The sequence below is a fragment of the Lonchura striata genome, chromosome 1 (assembly GCF_050655825.1).
Source record: "Lonchura striata isolate lonStrDom1 chromosome 1, ASM5065582v1, whole genome shotgun sequence".
Classification (NCBI taxonomy): domain Eukaryota; kingdom Metazoa; phylum Chordata; class Aves; order Passeriformes; family Estrildidae; genus Lonchura; species Lonchura striata.
In genome coordinates, this window is record NC_140703.1 from 91,253,890 (window position 1) to 91,273,079 (window position 19,190).

Consider the following 19,190-nt stretch of genomic DNA (forward strand, 5'->3'; position numbering starts at 1 on the left):
GGTTATGGACACATTTGTGTGCAATGCTTGTGTCACCCTGGTCTGCAAAACAGTGTAAGATTTTTCTGTGTTAGCACAGGCAGGGCATGACAGGAGCTGTCTCTGCTTACTTTTGCAACAAAATTCACTGTCAGCAAGTTGTTGCACAGCCTGTTCATCTGGATTCTGTTAAAAATAATAATTTCTACCTTAGCCTAGGCTGATTGATCTGCTGCAGAGAAAAGGCTGGGCAGAAAAAGGGAACAGTGACTAATTATGAGTTGGTGCTTCAGATTATCCACTGAAATCACAGATTTTAAGCAAGTGATGAGTCTATTTCTGAAAAGTGATTCAGGCTCAGTTTTTACCTTTTCTTGATGAATCACTGTGCCAGAGTTCAAACCTGGCATTTGCTTGCAGGTATTGCTGTTGCTGAGCTCATTTCTTGTCTTGTGTGCCTTTATAACTCCAGGATGCACTGGTTATAGCCTGCTTATGCCTCATTCAGCACCCAAGTTACCACTTAATGTCTAAATTGAGATAATAGGCACTGCCCTCTTGTCTCAATCAAAATCTTTCAAATGTTAAAAAATTGCCCTCCTGAGAAGCCAGGAGCTAACTAAAATAGGTGCATCTGTGTGGTTTTGTGTGCCCTGTGATTATGAGTTCCTCTGAGGAGCATTCAAGAGTGTTGTCAACTGTGATCCAAGTAGCTGGAATAATGGGTTCCTTTTAGAGCTTCTTATCACACTGAATTTCAATTTGTTCACTGAACCTACTGATCCTGTAAAATCACGTTCCACTTTCAGTTTTAAACAAAGGTAGCTAGACAGCAGAGACCAACAGTGTAACAATACAGTTTGAGTGCTGTGAACTCATGCCTTTGCTCTTCCAAGCTGATGTACTGAGGTGTAGCTGAACTCTGTGTTTAAAAGCAAACTAAATGAAAATTGCATTCAAAAATGTCAGCCCTTTAAATCAGGCTGAACTGAGCACTGTGGCATCTCAATTCTATGAATGCACTAAACACTTTCCATAATTATGATATAAACATTTACCATAATACATTTTTAAGATTTTGTTCACAATTACAAGGGACTCAAAATGAGTTACATGAGAGACATTAATTTTGTCATAAGGTTGCATGAAGATATTTAACTGCCATAACAGTCATGTTCTCAGAAAACAATCAATATATTTTATCTCTTTCTACTGAGTTTTTCTACTCACCTGTGGCAACAGCCCCGTTTTGAGCCTTCAGATTGACAACAGAGACTTTGGCCATTTGAACATAGAGAGGCTGCATTTAAATTGTGAATGTTGGAATCCTTCCAATTGCCTGGATCCAGGAGCTCACCCAGCTAAGATGCAGCCTCCTGTTGGATGTGTCTTTGCCCTGATTTGTCTATCACATCTTGGCTTTCATTGAAGGCAATCCACATGCACTCACCAGACAGGACGTACTCTAATCACAGGCCAGCTCTAGATTTTACCTGATGGTACACTGTCATCCAGGTATTCCTCTGTTGATTCCTTTCTACCATGCTCTTCTCTCCCCCTGGCCATTCTGCTCTTATCCATTGAGCTCCAGTCTTATTTCTTCTAGCTCCTCTCCTCCTCCTGGCTCTTGTGTCCTCTGGTAGCCAGTTCTTCTTCAGGTGCCCTATCACTTCTCAGGCCCTTTCTGCCCGCTCTCTCTGTCTCACATATACATTTTTTTGTTTTATTCTTGCTTCCTTTCACCAACACCTTCAGAAGCTATCTCAGCTTCTTTTGTTTCCTTGTCTACACTTCTGTCTCAGTCAGTCCCAGTTCTTCCTCATATCTTCTCTTCAGACTTTCTCTACCATTATTCCTCACCTCTTCTCCCTCTTTTGCAGTCCCAGCTTTTCCTGCTCTGCATTTAACCTCTGTAGGTGCCCAGTTCTCCCACTGGGACTGGTATTAGAGCCTGATTATCACCTTCTTGTCCAGCTTGTCAGTATCCCTTTTGCACCTCCATTCCATTACTCCATGGTACACTTTCTGCCTTCATGGACAGTGATCCTGACAAGTCATATTGAGGTTTTATTTCCTTAGCAAATGGATAGATAATTATTTTCTTTCTAATACTGAAGATTGTTGGTAATGTTTTAGCCTTTCCTCTTTATGTTTACTGGCATAATGCTAAAAGGTTTTTCCCCCAATCAATACTACACAATGAAAAAAAAAAAAAAAAGGCCACTTTCTAGCTGTTTCTTGACTTTTCTTCTAGCACACTAGGTTGAAGCCGTGCCCTGCAGACTCCAGTAATTCATCTAAATCTCTTGTTTCCACCCAAAGGAAAAAAACAAAAAAAAAAGGAGCAGAACTGTTAATACTGTTCCATGATGCTGAGACAGTAAAGAAGAAAATAAAGGGGTCATTGTTCACATGGTAAGAAGTCCCATTTTGTGAATACAGTCGGGGCAAAATGGACACTGTTATGCCACTGACCATCCTAGGGTCCTAAGGCATTTTAAATCTTGAAGCCATCTTCAACTTAGTTATAATCCTTTCTAAGCTGTAGTTTTAGGGGACACTACTATGTAGTTGTATTCATGCAGTCCTCTATTTGAAATTATAAAAATACCTGCAAAGACAGCTCCAGAGTGCTGCCTTCTGGACAGGAAAATGTAGGGGTTTTGACAATTATTTATGAAAGTTAGGGCTTTCACTTTTAAGAGTAGTAAATCTTCAAATACATGCCAAATTAAATTATGCAAAAATTTCTCTGAATGAGACACTGAAGTGTGGAGTATGAATTTAATAGTTCAAACCAGGATGCTAATTTGATAAATACCACAGCACGATTCCCAGTTTGCAGCACTTTGCAAACCAAGGTCTGAAATTTGTGTCAATCACAGAGGATGAAAGAGAAATATGATTTAAAGATTGTACCAGTGTTTTGCAAGTACATGGGAATGAATTTAAGATGAGCTCAGCACAATTATCAACTCTCATACTCTACAACTCCAAAGAAGTTTTAAGGACTGAAACGTCAACATTGCTTTAAAACCTGCAGAAAACCCTACGGATCTCTCAGCCATTCCACATAAGACTTGTGCTCCAGACTCTTCACCAGCTCCACTGCCCTTCTCTGAACACAATCCTGCACCTCAGTGGCTTTCTTGCCATGAGGGGTCCAGAACTGAGCACAGGATTTGAGGTGAGGTCTCTCCCGTGTTGAGTACAGGGGCATCAGTGCCCCTGCCCTGCTCCTGCTGGCCACACTATTGCTGGTACAGGCCAGGATGCCATTGCCTTCCTGGCCACCTGGGCACTGCTGGCTCATGTTCAACCACTGCCAGTTGCCAAGTTGCCCCTGATCTCCTCCTCAGGCAGCAATTGAGTACTCAAAAAAACACCTAGAAACAAAGAGTATGAGTTCTTTTAAATTGGGAAGGGAAGGGAAGGGAAGGGAAGGGAAGGGAAGGGAAGGGAAGGGAAGGGAAGGGAAGGGAAGGGAAGGGAAGGGAAGGGAAGGGAAGGGAAGGGAAGGGAAGGGAAGGGAAGGGAAGGGAAGGGAAGGGAAGGGAAGGGAAGGGAAGGGAAGGGAAGGGAGAAAACAGGTGTACTCAGCAGGTACTGGAATTTCTTGGGGAATTGAGAAAGGATACCATACCAGGTTTTCTTACAAGAAAATACATGAGAGAAACAAGCAAATGAAAGATAATAAATATCAATAATGAGAGGGTAATTTCCTTTGAAATGAATTGGTAGAAAATGCTGAGTTGAAAAGATTATAGCAGGGCTGAAGTTTCCTTGTGGAATGCTTCAAGCTCCTAGCAGGAAAGTTGAAATATAATACTATGTTTGAATAAGTGAACTCCACCTCCAGGTGTTTGAGTAAAACAGAAACCATAGATCCTTTGAGAAGCTGTGCTCAGAAGGCTGGATTCTGGGCAGGCTCAGTTCTGGACTTCATGTTGTGCTCTCTCCTCTCTGATGGTATTAACACAGAAGGCATTGGTAGTTCAGGCAGCATGCTCTGTAAGAATGTAAAATGAAGAATTCCATCTTCAGAAGAAGCTGTGCTTCACAATGCTCACTATGTTTTCTTTCATGAGAGTGTCCTACTATATGTGGGTAAGCGAAAATCTTTGGCCATTTAAGTTTAAAATGTTGGCTAACTTTCAGATTATATTTAATTTTCATTGTGAGAATTTCCAAAACAGAAATTCTAAATTTCAGTTAAGACCAGTAGTGAGCAAAACTCCCTTTGAAAACATTTTGTACTGTCAAAACAAGACTGATATTGTGGGATTGAACATGTCTGAAGCAGATCTGGCACAGGCAGTGGAAATGTAGTATTATACCATGTTAGCTTTTCCTTGCTGCCATTCTGGAGAGTGACAGCCATGCAAAGTCAGTCCACATTTTCTTCATCCTTCATAGAAGTTTTCATTAAGACATCAGCTTCTGAGGAGGGAGGTGATGCAGTACAAAGCACTTGTACACTTCCTAGCAGTGCTTGTACAAAGCACTGCTAGGAAGACTCTTAAATGAATTACAGAAGTAGCAACTTCCAACTGCTATTGACAAGCTATTGACATTAATTGGTACAAGATAATACATTAAGCCAGTCCCACAAAGCATAATTGAAGCGTCCTGGGAACCACAGCACAGGAGATAGGACACATTAACTGTACCAGCAATACCTTTCACCAGGGAGGGGGGAAAGGGTGGATTGTGCTTGATAATAAAATATTATAAGAAAAGATCAATCTCCAGTTGGACTCTAGCAGTTGGATGGACACTTGCCAACTTTAACCACTCTCTGCCTGTAGTTCATTTCCCCCACTTTAAATAAGGAATACTTAAATAAGGAAAAGGATCATTGAAACAAGGTTAAGACATGTCATTCTCTGTCACTTTCATTGGTAATGGTGGGAACATCACAGGTTCATCAAGTACAATTTTCTGTGTTCAGTTTGGGTGAAATGTGTTTAACTAGGTCCCTATGAATGACAGAAAGAGAAACACTGAATATCCAGCTACTGCCCAACACGAGGTTCAGTGCAAAACAATGTGTGAGCATGTAATTAAAGATTTATAGTGGTTCATATGTGGAAGGGGCCATAAGGACACTTTTGAAACTTCTGAAGTGTTCAGATTTGCAACTTGCACATTTTTAATACAGCTATTATTTTCAAGTTATCTTGAATTTCAGCACAGTAGCACCGAAAGCAAATGAGCAAATGCTGCCCCTGAAAAGATTGTCCATCTGTCATGGTTTCTCCATGTAATAGTGTTAGGAAATGTCAGCTGTCATTTGCAAGTGAATGTGTGCAGGCTCAGCTGCCTGAATTTATCATAGTGGGTGACAGACCTAAAGAAATTAATCCGAGGCTTTGTTTCTAGCAGCTGCCACAGCTTTGGATGCAGCATCTATCCTCTGTGTGTCTGACTCACAGTGCTACACGTTACAAAGCGTAATTGGGCAGCAGCTAAACTTCAGCCAGCTCCACTGCCATGATGCAGTTCTCCTCAGCCAGCTGGGCACATGCAGTTGGGCCAGATTTGCACCAACCAGTTTCTCAGGATACTTTGCTGAGCTGGGCAGGATTACCTGTAAGACATTTTCTTAGACTTCCCCATAAAAGTTTTCCTCAGATGAGGTGTGTCACCTTATCTGGGTGCTCTCGTGTAGATTATCAAGCTAACCCTAAAGTTTCAAGTCAAAGGGATGTTTTTTCAGCACTGCAAGCAATGTAGCCAGAGAAGGGGACACCACAGGACAAGCTGAGCATAAATAGCCAATATACTTATGTTCAGTCTGAGGACCTGTAGTGTGGTCCAAGCTACACTACCTGAAGGAGAAGCAAAGGGTAGAATAAGCTTTTAGAACATGAGCTCTTCCTGCCAGTGTTTATATTTGAGTTAGCATCTGTTTTTTTTATTTCAGCTGAACATAGATCCCTTAGGGCATAAGCATCCAGATGAATTACAAAGTATGACATTTTGATGTTTGTCAAAGAGTACCTGTGAATCTAAGAATATTTGATACTTTCTATTTTATATTTCTGGAATTGTGTCTGTATTTTTTGACTTTCACTCTTTCTTCTATGCACTTCTTTAAATTTAGAAAGGAAAACATTGCAGGAAGTTCTTTGTTACAGGTGACAGCAATAGCTGATTGTATTTTTTGTAAGATTTCATATACTGACTTTTCTCTAACAGATGAAAAGATACAGGTATCCACTAGCTTTTGCTGCCTTAATGAACCTTTCCAACAAGCCCATTCTGTGAACTGGAGAGAAAACAAGAGCAAAATAGTGAAAAAAAAATAGTGAAAAATAAAGAAGACAAGAAATTATTAAAATGGGTAAAGTATTTTAAAATTATTCCTGATTTTGTTATGAATTTTTATTTCATGAATGTGTCTGTTGTTTCTTTTTGTCACTTCACATTTTGTTGCTTCCTACGTAGTTGTACAAGGTTCTGCAGAGGTAATCTCAAGGGACAGAACTCCAAGTGGCTTTCCAAATTTATTTCTATAAATAGAGCTACCCAAAGCTCCAGCCTCACACAGCTCTCTCTTAACTGGGGTTGTGTCCTTAATGCAAGATCCTGAATAATCAATGATGCATGTTTGTGTCAAACTCTGCAATCTTTCTCAACTGAGGTCCTGGCTTTGTTTTTCAAAGCCAGATCAATAAGCAGATATTGTTAAATAACAAGAGATGGACTACCAACTCCTCTCTCTTTGTTGACTCCAGGCTCTCATAATTCTCTTAAATGAATTTCAAGCAATCTCTTCTCCAGTCACCATTTCCTATATGCTCAAGTGTATTTGGTCCCATTAGAGTCCATAAGCTGCAGTTTCATGCATCCTTTATGTCTTCTACCAAGGAAACAGAGAACAAACAAACAAAGAAACAAAACAAACTCTATTCCTTCCTAAGGAAACAAAAGCCTGAACATTTCAGTTTTTCTCTTCACATAAGGTGATACCTACAGATTCTCTTCTACAATGTTTACTGTTGGAAAAAATACAGAAACTGAAAACTCTGACCACAAATAGTATGAGCACAAAGAAGTCATGACAGTTTTTCCATATTTACTGCTTTTTCTCACTTTTATACACTGTTCTCACATTGTTGATTTAACTGTTTGATACTGCTGGCATGTTTATTGCAGCTGAATCTTTTGATGTTGCATTTGCAACACCAATTTGCATGAATTGTCTTGAAGAAAGCTACCTAATACTCTAAACATAGACAGCTAACTGAAAAAAAATGCACTCAATTTCATGTGTATGTATTCATCTGAGAGAATTCACCATCATTCAAGACATGATACAGAAAACTGCTTTGTTTGGTGAAAACATCTGATAATCAGAAGGGGACTTACTGTGAATTTCAGGCATCAAACCCCTTCTGTTGGTCTGTGTATGGATGGACTCTGACTTCAAGAGCCACCACACACCTCAGTGCCAAGCCAGAAACTTTGTAATAGTGCTGAGAGCCCAAGCGTGCTCTCTGAGATGGCAGTTTTCCAACTTACATCAGTAACAAGGCAATTAGGAACCCGACAAATTTATTTATATGGGTTAGTAAAGATTTGTTATGTGCGATAACTTTCCCACAGGAACAGCTTTTGAGATAGCTGCCAAATGAAAATTGATTGCCATGATGCCGTGTTTATTTATGCATCTGTTATCACTGTTCTTATTTACATGATCCTGGTAAATTTTTCTGTGTTTTGCAGTGCAGACACATTTTTATTGCATGTTTGAAGAATTAAGTTCATATTGATGGAGATAAATGGTAAAAAAGCCATCTGTTCAGCCTTTTGAACAGAATATGTGTGTTCACACCTTTCTCACAGGAGATGAGAGTTCACAGAACTTCAGAAGCTCTGCATGCTCCTCTGGTCTCATTTCAGATATCAGTTTTATGTCATTCCATTCTAATTCCCATCCATGTCTGCATCCATATTCCACCTCCAGGTGGTGCCAGGAAGGTGAATGGAAGTGAGATATCAAAGCTATGGTGTCGATACTGCAAGCTGCTTATGATAAAAACTTCAAAACTCTTGGGAAGGAGTTATGTCAAAAGAGCACAGCAGAAATTAATCTAACAAGGGTGATAGTGCCAGCCAAGAGACATAGTAGGTCAGGCACAGCAACCCATAGAGCATCCATACTGCTCTTGGGTTCCACAGCTCAGAATAAACTCTGCTGAAGGGATAGATATCCATAGTTTATGTAGTCTAGTAAGAAAAGGTTGAGGATGGATACAATTCCTCTGTTAAACTGCTTCTGTGGGGTAGATATTATGTGAAGATGAAACATTTATGCAAAAGAGAAAAGCTGGCATATGACCAAATGCACAGATGCCTAGTCCTAAAGTCTCTTCAGCCTTTTGAAAGGGTCAAAACAAACAATTTGAAGATTGAGTTATATCACATTATGAGAGAAGCTGAAATAATAGGTTTTCTAAGGAAAGCAGAAATGGAACCTATTAGATTGTTGAGTCATTCCAGAATGATATTTTCAGATGGTTCTGGCACTGGTAATTGATTTTCTTTGTCTCTACGGCATTATTTATCATCTTATGTTTTAAATGGTTTCCCACAGTTTAGTGGGAAAATTTTATGACTCAATTAAGGGTGGCTTGTTTTAGACAGAAGAAATTAACAATAGTATTGTATTGCACTGGCTAAAAAAACCCTGAAACAGCACATTCTTTTGGCTCCAACAAAGAAGAGAAAAGAATGCCTACAGTCTATCAGATTTTCAAATATGCATTTTTTTACCGGTTTTCAGGAAAAATATAATTTTAGCATATATTATTAGCATATTTAAAATATAATTTTAGCACATATTATTTGCATGTTTAGCAAATATTATTTTAGCATATATAATTTAGCATAGATTATCTATTTAGCATATCTTTTTTCAGGAAAAATATAATTTTAGCATATATAAATATATATTTAACATATATATTTTAGCATATATTTCAACAAGTAGCTATGAGATTTGCTGTTTAGATTAAGATAAACTAGATGAAACAGGGTTCTTAAAGTTTGTCTTCCCCATTTCATCATGAAAAATCCCCAAACTTAGTTTATGGGCAAAACTTTGGCTGCTAAAGTTTAGTGTGCATCAGACCAGTTCCTACAAAGATTGTTTTCCATACAGAGCATCTTCCTGATTTCAGAATTTTCCAATTTTTCAGCATGAAGGCATTTATGACATTTATTTTTATTTTTTAAAGATTATAAATGCTCCAACAGAATCCAGGTGTGAAGTCACTGTCCAGTACTTTTCCACCCAGAGAAAGGGACAGAGCTGCATGTGGGAAAGGTTGAGCTCTGGTTTGGCTGAAGACACTTCAGCTGGGAGCAGTCAGCTTTGGCTTTGTGTTAGTGAGGGCAATGAGAAGATTCCTGTAGAAAGAAACAGCTGGATCTGAGTAGCTCATTTACACACCATTTGCATTCTGGGGGGCTGTTGATGACTAGGCGTGCTAGACATGCTCTGGCTATGTGTCTTTTGGTTTCCAGTCATCTGCAAGAGAGATCCCTCTAAAATGTAAACTGAAGCACAGATAAGTAGTGATAATTGGGATAATTCCTCCAATAGCACACCCCTGACATGGAATGGAACACAAACACAGACCTTCTGCATGCATTGCTGTCATTTGTAGGAGCTGAGGAGTGCCTAAAGTTTTCTTGTCAAATTCAGAAAGGCGAAAGTGTTGGTATTCCTTTTCTCTTTGTCCCATATTCCACAAGTTATCCGTATTCTGAATGCCCATGTGATGCCAGAGGTGTGGGGGTTTGTGAGCAGCAGCAAACTCTGTGCTGTGCCTTGGAGTGAGCACCGAGGCTATGGGAGAGCACCTGGAATGACCTGCTTCTCCATGGTGGCAGGAGGATGCCAAATAGGTGACACTGCCAGCAGGGCATGAAATGACATGAAGGCAGGCCAGTGAGTGCCTCTGGCAGACTCATCAGCTACAGCTCATGAAAGAAAAAGAAAGGAAATACAGATCTAGCAACATTTTTTCACCTTCTTCTGACCTTATTTGATGCTATTTATTTATCAAAAAAGGAATCACAGGGAAGTTGTGAAAAGCTCCAGTTTAGCACTGAAGTTGAGCCCTCTACTGCCAAGGAAGGCGGCAACAACTACCACACCACACACCTCCATCTTCCCACTGGAACTCTGCCTCGGTGCAGAGGGAATGCAAGGAGCATGATGTGTGAAGAAAAAGTGCTTGAAGAGTGCACATTTCATGCAGGAGTGGTCTGAATGTCTGCTTTTATTTTAAACAGTGCACCCTTCAATGTAAATGCAAAAGAAGGCCTCAAGGACAAATCCAGGAATACAAGGACAGTTCCAGCTTGGATGAAGGCTCCTCCTGTTGAATTTGTTCAGGTGAGAACAACTTTTATTGAGGAAAAAGGAACTTCTGTGTGAATGTCTCTATTGCAGTGAGGAGTGATGGGGGCTGACTGGCTCAGTGGTGCTAACCAGGCTGTAATAGTGCAGCTGGTTCCATAGGCAGCTCAGTGTCTCTGCCTGGTATCTCTGCACTCTGTGCAGGGACAGCAAACTCCTGAGACACTGGCCAGTGTGAGCCACTCACTGCTTGACAAGCACTGCTCTGGATGCATGCAGAAACAGAGCCAGAGAGGGCTTGAGAAACTTCCCATCAAACAGAAGTTTGGGAGCCTTCTGGTTTTGGTGGATATGGAGTGAAGGTCTCAGATTAATGCATTTATTTGGCTGTTGCAGCCTAAGTCCTGCCAAGCATTTCTTTGGATGTAAACTTTGTTTTCTTAAAGCATACTTGATTGCCTCTATCCAGTTCAATGCAAGTGGTAGCAATGACTTCAGCACAGGCTTGGAGGAACAAAGTGCTTCTGGAGGAGAATATCGATCATTGCAGGAGACGTGATCTCACCCTGCTCTGCTGGCCACCACCACTTTTAATTAGCAGCTGCAGTCACACAAAATCATCAAGAGTACATCTGACTAATTTATAGAAAGTTCATCTTAATAGAAATGTGTGACTGAAACCATGTAATTTGATTAAATGCCTATTTTAGCTGTACTGCTAATGCAAATACTGTGAGGAAAGCTAAATGCAGAGAGACAGCAAAAGAAAATGTAATCTCTTGGTAATCAGATGGAACTTAGAAATCTATAGTAGGTTTTTACTAGCTTTTATTTCTCAACTTAACTGGAGCAGTACTCTTTCACTTTTTATTAGAAACTGCAGACATTCTTCTGACAGTCCTCTTGAGAAGACATAGAGAAAGCAGCTATTATTCTTCATGATAAATGGAAATCGTAGAAATCTTGTCCTTGATGGATATTCAGGCTGTGAATTAAGTCAGTAGAACTTTGAGGTGGAATTGTACACCTCTTTCTTTGGTAGTCTAATATAATTAGGGGTGAAGTAGTGGAGAACAAGAACCAACAGTGAAATTTTGTCGTGCCTATGGCACCCTGTACTCAGATTTCACACAAATAAAAGGTGGCTTGCTTTCTGTTCCAGTGGGGAAAAAACTCTAGGCACAATAGGCTGCAAATGAGGAAGCATTGAAATCTTGGATTAAATCTACTGACTTTCATGAATGTTCAGAGCTGTCTGTCAGTTTTCTCCAGTAGTTCTGAGAAATATGTAAAATTGAAGTGCTTGTCACAAAATAACCCATTGAAACATACACTGTAAAACTTCGGGAATGAGAAAAAGTGTATCAACATAATTTATTTTTCCAGATGGAAGAAAATCAGGTTCTTAAATCAACACCTGAGTGACATGAAAACTTGGAAAGAAGAAATTAGTTCCTCCATTTTTCTGTCCAGTTGCTTTGGTGTCAGGCTTGAAATTGCAACTAAACATAACAAGGATTTTTTAATAAGTGGCATTTTTTAGGTCTTTGTGTCCAAATCAAAATGCTACAATTCAGTAGATATATATACACACATAGGAGTATAAGTCTGTGACATACAAAATTGTTTTAGAATAATTTTATTTTCAGTTTTTTACCTTCTCAGTTTGCTGCCATGCCAGTGGATCCCAGGGGAAGATTCCCAATGACTATGTGTGTAGAAACCTTGGGTCAAATTGCATGAAGTGTCTATGTATTCTCCACTAACTCTGGTGTGCTTCATATTCAGGAAAGTGTGGAATTAAGTTACAAATAGAAGAAAAAACATACTGAAGAAGAACAGTTCTCCAGTCTGCATAAAGAACAATGTGTTTCTTTCACTTTGCAGAAAGAGGGGGGTCCAGAGGTTTGCTTTATTTCTGGAGAGAAAGCCTCCATTTGTGGCTGGAGATCTGATGACCCTAATATTCAACTTCACTTCCATTCCCACTGGAGGCTCTGGCTGGCCAAATGGACAGACTCTTTATGCTCACTGCCCATAAATAAATCTCCAGACAATATTTTCTGTGTTGAGAATTATGTTCAAGTGGATTAACTCGGTCCATGTGTCAAGACTTTATTTCCACTGAGACTTATTTCAGTGTCACTAACAGTTGCAGCTGCTCTCAGATTTACTTTGATGGTTAAAAATAACCAAATTAAAAGAAATTCATGGTGTAGAAAACTTTCTAACGTCTCTTAGCTTGAGTTTGATTTATTAACCCTTTTGGAAGTCATAACTTTTCTTGTTTTCCCTGGCATCTTGTCAGCAGCCCAGAGTTTGACTGCTTAACCTCACGGGGCCAAAGCTCTGTGCATGAGTGATATCATTCTCCTTTGTCTCAAAGAAAAATGGGGCTGCAGTCATACCCTTCAAGGAGTAAAAAGCAGATGATTATGTCATCTTGGATAAGTCACAGGTAAGGGATGAGGATTTACAAGACCCCTTAATTTCTTCTGCTCCTCAGGACAATGATTGTTCACACCATTGATCCCTCTGCCTTGATTATTTTCAGTTTCTCTATAGCCAAGATGTAATGATCATGTAAACTTGAAAAAGTTTTACAGATAATAGGGGTTGAAGAGCCTCTTACACACAGTGATCATATTTAATAAAGTTCTGCCATCAATAAAGTATGAATAACCTTTTCAATAGAATGACGTATTTTTGTAGCATCTTATAAAATGATTTCCTGAAAAGCCTGAAACCCATTGCTTGTTAGTACAAGCTACTTTGGCTGGTCTCTCACACTCTGTCTGGATCAGCTGAAGATCTTTACATTCCCATACAATAATTTTTTTTTTTCTCCAGTGCAAAACAGCCTGCTATTTGTTTTAAGCTGAAAGCATTTTTTTCCCCGTAGTGTTAAAAGATTATGAAAACTAGCAGACAAAAAGTTTTGCTGCATGGTGCTGGTGACAACCTGTTGCCCACAGTCCCTATGGGGACTCTGTAGTGATGGTAATGGATAATCTATGAGTTCCAGGCTGCTTGAACAGTTTTCATCTGAGTGCCATTGCTGCAAGTGCAGGCATGTGCTCACACAGGCTGAGAGCCAGGACTGGCACATTGATCCAACATCAACAAGTGCAGACATCTACCAGCATCACAGATGAAATATTCAGCACACGACACCAGTGCTGCATTTACAAATTGAAATTTCAGCCCTATTAATTACTCTGATAGGCCCCAAAATATCCGTCAGTATCCAGGCGGTTTTTTGAGCCTGAAGGCAAAGAGACAGAAGACCTGAGAAGAATGTTTTCTTCATCTGAATTAGCCAAGTGACTCTGAAAAGCTTTATGACAAAGCTAGACAAGCTATTGTACACTAATACTCTTACATCTAAGTACACTAATGAAGTACATTACACATATTATTGCAGGCATTGCTTAGCTGGTTTACCTACATGAGGTTGCAAGATGTCATCTGGAAAGTAACTTCAAAGACTTTAGCAAAACCATTAATGTTGATAAACTTGGGGAAGAAAAAAAACTGAAGGAAAGAGAAAAGACTTCATTATTTTTCTTTTACTAATTGAGATATAAACAACCTGATGTGTTTTATAGTGTCAGCTAAGTGGCCTGTTTTGTAAAGCTAGTTGCAAGTGTTTGAACTCCCTTTATAATGTGGTTCAGAATCAAAGGCAATTATGTACAGAAAGTTCTAGCACATCATGAGTCACTTCAAGCTGAGGTTTCAAATGTGTTTCACACCTGCAGGAGTGTTTTGTGGCATTTGGAAAAATTTATGCAGATATCCAAGTAAAGGATGCCAAGAAGACTCCAGTTGAGAAGCTGGATAACTCTATTGGCCTCACTTTCTACATTTCTGTGATTGAAATGATGCTTATCTGCATCTCATGGGAATGGAAGGTTTGCTGCAAGTGATTATTAAAGAAAAAAAATCTATATAAGTTTCACTGCAGAGAAAACTATAACTCCTATGGAGTTATCAAAATTTTCCACATCTCTCCTTCCACGTGTCCAGAATTATCAGATTGAATCTCAGGACTGACTCCAGCTGTGAGTTGATGAGAAACACAAAAGCATGTGGAAAATAAATCTGATTCTAATCTCTCCAAATAATAGTTCAGCAGTTTTAAGTTAAACTACTGAAAAAATACAATAGCAATTATTCTTACTTACAGTATAAGCACATTTTGGAATGGTTAATATTCATCAAGGATTAAAATGAAATTCTGTCTATTCCATTAGAAGTTGCATTTTTTTTGCATCCTCTCAGAAATGGTGTTGAGTTGCAGCCTGTGATTAATCCCAAGGCTACACCTCGATGCTGAATAAAATGCTGCCATCTTTTGGCTGCACTCAACAGAAACAGGTAGAAAAATTGTTACAAGATTTTACCTTCAGAAAGAGAAGAAATAATTCCTACTTCTGCAAGGGTATTTTTATTGGCCATACCCCGTTGTCTTTGTCATGGTCTGTCACTCCATAGGTGCTAAACAAAAAGTGTCCCTTTTTCCAGATAATGAAAAAAAACCCAAAAAACGACCCAAAAGAAAACCCCATCAACAAAACCAAATAATGGGGGGGTGGGGGGAGTGGGGGGGGGTGGGGAATGGATTCACAGGAGAATTAATCTAAAGGCAGAAAACACTAGGATATAAGGAAAAATGCAAGGCTGTGTTTCCTCTCCTTACATTATGGAATCCAACATTTATTTTATTTTATATTAAGTAAGGTTTTTCTACTGCACACTATGGCACTTCTCTCTCTCAGAGATCTGCAGCATGCTACAGCAAAATATGTTTTCAGAGCACAATAATCCATAAATCCAGGGGATATTTAAGCACTACCATTCAAATATTTGTTATCCTTTTGCAAAGGAGTGGATAGAAAAAAAAATCAAATTGTCCACATTTTGTTAAAAAGTAATTGTTAGTTGTAAACTCAGCAGAAGTTAACACCTGCCCAGAATATAAATATTTCTCAACCCTCCTTTTACGTTCTAATATTGTCAAGGGACTCACTCTGTCAGAAAAACAAGAGCCTATGCTTTGCAAGGATCATTGCTCATTAGGTTAAGGATTATTTCACATGCATATACCTGTATTTGAGGGTTTTGTAGAATTTAGTTTACTAGTGGTTGGGTTGAATACATCAGGGTTTGGCAAATTATCACTGATGTGCCTCCTGCAAGCATTTAGGGATCCTGTAAGGTAAACTGATATATTTTGAGACAGACTCAGAATAACACTCATCTAGAAAATGTATTAATTTAAATATAAATAGCTCAGATTTATACATGTATTATTCCATAGGTATATATTGATCTTGTTCATATTTTTACTAAGCATAACCTAATCTTGGTCATAAAGGCTAAAGTCTCCCTTTCCTACCACTGAATCTATAAGTCAGCAAGAGATGTTCCCTCTCAACCCATATGCATATCTATATCCAAGGAACACTGTCTTCCAGAAGGAAATAGATACTGTGCTGTGCTTCCATATTCCTGGCAGAAACCTGGCTGAGAGAAAATGTTCTTCCTTCAAGCCCCAGACCCCAATCCCACTTCTTCCCCCAGCACAGCTCAGTTTCTAGGATAAACACAAAGACAAGATAAACTCATTTCTGGGAGAATGAATCTAAATCAAACTCCAAAGAAATCCATTATTTTTGATGCTCAAAGTCCAAAGACACCAACATTTTAGTGCTCTGCTGCACTCAGGTCATGGAATTGAAATGAATGGCAGAAGCTGTGGTGGTTGGCACAGCAGTAATTCCTGCCTCTGGCACAGTCCTGTTCTCTCAAGTCTCAACAGCCCGTCAGGTGACAGGAGTTGAGTTCCATCACTGGTGTAAATCAAGAAAGTGATATAAACAGAGCTGAATTTCAGAAACCTCAGAGTCCCAGTCCAGGTGCTTGAGTACCCATTAATATTTGCAATCTGGGTCATCACTCTGGATTAAGAGAGGAATTTTTGTCTGAGGACACATCCTGAAACATCAGAGCAAACCTGCCGTCACACCTTGTAGCAGATCCCAGTGCAGGGGCTGTGAGTCCTGGCCTTCCACTGGGTCACTGAGGAGACAAGGAGGGAAGCATTGGGCATTTGACATGGTGTTTGCTGCACAGGTGATCATGCGGCTGGTTTCCTCAACCAGCCATTTCTACTGTGGATTTGCTGGTTATGGTTAAAGTTGTGACACAGGCTTGGCAGACATTTGACAGAGATGTTTGTCCTCATTTTCAGAAAGCGGCAATGCTAACTATGGAGCATGACAAGTATTCAGCAAATTGGTTTTAGCAGAATGTGAATGTCGATCTCATTCAATTATGATTTTGGCCAGGATTGTCATAAAGCCTCTAAGTATTCTCTTAGGGATTTTTAATCACTAATGCCAAGGAAAAACAGCTGTCATCTTGCTAAAAATCTACTGATTTTGTAAGAAACCTTGGTCTTACGGAACATGGCTGCTCCTGTTGGCAGTGTGTATTACATCTGCTGCAAAACCTTGCTCTACAGCTAGATATAAAGGGAAATACAAAGCAAATAAATATTTTGCAAATGATGCCTGCTTAAAACACGTTTCTGAATGTGTAACACTCTGAAATACCTGTAATATGGTTATTTTTTTTCTGTAAATTAAGCACAAATTATTTCTTGGCTACATGTGAGATATATATGTGAACTGTGTGGGCAAATGCTGATGGACAACTTATGTCAAAAGATGAACTTGATGCATGGGTATATTTTTCATGAAGAATGAAAGCTAGTGTTAGTTTTATACTTTTAATGAAATTGTGGGAGACTGTAGATTTCTAATTTTGGAATCAAAGATTCAGTGGTAGGAAAGGGAGACTTTAGCCTTTATGACCAAGATTAAGCTATGCTTAGTAAAAATATGAACAAGATCAATATGTACCTATGGAATAATACATGTATAAATCTCTCAGTTTCTCATAGAACAAAATACATGCTTAGCATTAACCAATTAAAACTGACTTTTAATTTAATAAAAATTAAGAGACTATTAGTTTCACTGTTCACCATGTCTTCAGAGACCAGCTGCAGAGCTATCACCTACTACAGCTTCACAAAAAAGTGATTCAGAAATACGACAAACATTGCTTTTCCTGAGTGGTACAAAATGTCATGGAATTGATACTTCTGTAGGACATAATCTGATACATTTTTTTCTGAGAGAAACAGTTGGAGAATGAAACCATCTTTGTCCTCCATTTGCACCAGCTTTATATTTTTACCACTAAACCTTCGGAGAAAAAAAAAAATCATTAAGCTAAACTGAAATTTCATCCCGAATATTGAAAGTCAAGATTTAGTCCCAATTCATCACAACAGGCTTCTAAGATTTGAGGTTTTACCTGAAGAAGGGTAACACAGGAAGAGTAAGGAAAAGAAAGTTTGGCAGAGACCATAGGGGGAAAAAAAGGCAGTGTTAAGAGGCATATGAGAGATGCATTTTCAAATTCTACTTATAATTTTGACAAGAATGAAATCATTGGAAGTGATCAAAATAATGACAATTGTGGAGCTGAAAATATTTTTTTTAATTCTCTGAGATACCAGCTCATAAGAAGTTCAGTTTGTGTTGCACTGGAAGTCTTGTTACTATGCTTTGACATGCTGACTGTGCTTTGCTTTAAAATGGATGTAAATAATTTTCATCATCCTGAAAGCAGAATGTGTTGATGGAAAAACCCCTTCAGGACCAATTCCTATGAAAGAGACAAGAATGGGGCAGCACTTTAGAAAAATTGATTTTGCTCCTGACTTATATAGGAAAATTTACTAGCTGGTAATTTTGAGTCCTTAGACAGATTTAAAATATTAATGAAATTCGCAGAATGACACAAAATGTGTCTTTTTATGTGTGTATAAATCAAATGAGTATAACCACTGTTGGACTTGTTGCACATTGTTCCATTTTAAAACCTATAGTTACTTCAAATTCATTTAACTTCTGAGGCTTCCAGATTTACATAATTTGACTTTTCTTTTATTTACCTTTTTAAAAAACCCAAAACACAGTATACACAACTAGTAATTCTGAAGCTCTTTTTCTGAACTTTTCACATCAATTTAACTGGTGTTATGCTTGAAGCATTTTTAAATAAGTAAAAGCTTTTTTAAATTAAATTTTTGATTGTCATAGGACCAAATTAAACTGGACACTAGAGATTTAGGTACTAAAATAAGAAAAGAAGAAAGAAGCCCAATGATAAGCATCTCCTCTTACTAAGGAAATAATTATGATAAAAGACTATAGAGTATTCATTTTCAAGAACACAAGGAACAAAAGGGCAAAAGTTATACCTCTACACCAGTTTAAGTCCTGAACATGGATATGACCCTTTATATCACCCAGAGCACAAAAAATTACAGCTGCTGATAAATTCTAAGGTGCAGATCCCAAAACATTTGTCCCTTTATCCCACTATCTCTATTATTACTCTGTCATGGTATTGACATGTCTCAGTCCATATCTCAGCCTTGTGGCTTCTGAACATCCAGCCCAGGGATATGGACGGGGTAAATCAGGACAAGCAGTTGATTTTTGTGTTTAGTTCTCCTTCCAAACCAAGGTACAGGACAAGGCAAAAATTGTGAGCTGAGATCTTGTGTGAATATTAAGAAACGTTTATACTCTCAGACCTGACAGCATGGAAGGTGTCTGTGGATTTGTAGCTTAGAGAAAGCCGAGTATCCTATACATGTAAGAAAACCTACTGAAACTGAGCAGGGTGGCTGTCTGCTCTCAAATGTACCTTATCAGTGCTGAGAAATAACACAACTGGCTTTAAGTGCGTG